Source organism: Corvus brachyrhynchos, unplaced genomic scaffold, assembly GCF_000691975.1.
Source record: "Corvus brachyrhynchos isolate BGI_N302 unplaced genomic scaffold, ASM69197v1 scaffold139, whole genome shotgun sequence".
Classification (NCBI taxonomy): Eukaryota; Metazoa; Chordata; class Aves; order Passeriformes; family Corvidae; genus Corvus; species Corvus brachyrhynchos.
This window is the reverse complement of record NW_008246062.1, coordinates 1,475,589-1,477,300: the sequence shown is the minus strand read 5'-3', so window position 1 is coordinate 1,477,300 and position 1,712 is coordinate 1,475,589. Positions and strand designations below refer to the sequence as shown.

The 1,712-nt window shown below is 46.4% G+C and overlaps 1 protein-coding gene across 2 annotated transcripts in view; it reads right to left on the bottom strand.

The window, feature by feature from the left end:
• Nucleotides 1-1,712, bottom strand: part of LOC108449709 — a 13,162-nt gene that overhangs the window by 11,025 nt on the left and 425 nt on the right. The window lies entirely within an intron of this gene.

The following is a 1,712-nucleotide window of genomic DNA, read 5'->3' as shown; positions in this document are numbered from 1 at the left end:
TCTGTTGAAAGAAAGCATCTCTGTCCTGCCAGCAGCCTTAAAACTCAGCAGACCCAGGCAGGAGGGGATGGGGAGAAGCTGCTGCAGGGAGAGATCAGCCCTAAGTATGAACATGTTTGTGCTCTGTTCTTTGAGCTTCTTTGGGCATTTCCAGGCATTGGGAATATGAATTCCTTTCTGCAAAACAGTTGTGGTTTTATTGTTTTGTTACTGGTCTGGCTGAAATGCAGTGGCTGATCACGTTTGCACCAAAAGCATTACACTAGGAAGGAAATGTCCTGTGATCCTCCATACTTTCCTAATAAAACACAACCATGAGTATTCTGTTTTATGGCAGTAGTAAAAAAATCATTTTATTCTAACACCAGAAAAGATCTGCATTAGAGGCAGAGGAAGAGCAACATGCTGAAGGCTGTTCTATTCTCTTGGCATCCCATAGACATGGAGACATGATGTCTCCAGGTCCTAACCAGATCTCCTCTAACTTTTAAAAGATGCATGTGCATCATCACCCCTTACCAGTACAGGGACATGCTTTCAGCCTGGGGGTCTACAAAGGGAGAGATTTAGTTCACTTTAATTGGCAACTTTTAGTGTACAGAAAACAGCAGTAGATGGAGCAGAAGTCAAACCTGTAGGAGCACAAACTTCTCCTTTTACCCAGCTGCAGAGCAAATTGAGGGGTAACTTCTCAAAGCATCCCCAGGAACACATACTTGTGGAGCAAGGAATGGAAAGTAGCTGGTCAGAGGTGCCAGTCTGGGGTTTGTCTTTAAGGAACAAACATCCCATCTGGGCAGCCCAAATAGTTGTAGTCCTCTGGCTGAGGGAGTTTGGACAGCTCTGAGCATGTAGCATGTAAAACTGCAGGACTGTTTCCCTTGTAGCTTCAGGGACTGAATGAGCCTTGAAAAACTTCAGGGATTTATTTCAATGAGTCCATTTCAACCTGACATCTCAGTTATAGCAGCAAAATAAAAAGGCTTATTAACTCAGGAACTTTTCTCTGAGCTAATTTTTTAAAGAAAATAGATTCTTCCTGGTGTCCGTGATGGGATGGGTGACACTGTGGGTAGCACCACTCATGGGAAACTGTTCCTGGGTAGCACTGCTCTGGATCTCAGGGATGATGCTCAGCAGGGACTTCTGCTTTTTGAATCTATCCATGCATGTCAAAACCAGGGCTGCTTGGATTCAAAATACTCCTGTGCGTGGGCAGGATACAGGATTGGAGCAACCTCAGAAAGCAGCTGGATGTCAACATGAGCCTCTACCAAGTTTGCTCCATGGAGGTGAGCAGTGCAGACTCTGCAGCTTCCCAGCACATCCCACTCCCAGCCGACCACCACAGGAGCAGGACTAATACTTCTACACTTCCCACTACTGTCTCCCATGCTGCTAGATGCTCTGAGCTCACTCACTTCTGCTGGGAAGGAGCAGCTGGGGCAGGGAACAACATTAGTTCTTAGGAGGTCACTTAGTGCCTGCCTCCCTCCCGATCAGGTTTATTCATCCACTACTCTTAGCAGCTTAAAAGCACTTTATAAAAGCAGCCGGCATGATGCCACGGTGTCCCAACCATCCCACCACCTTGCCAGCCTGTCACTCTCTCTTCTGTACCCGTGTTTAATCCCATTTTAAATGCTGCCCTGAAATGTTCCTGTTGGCACTTGTCTTAGAGCTGATGGGTTCAGAGCTTTGCAGCCCAAACA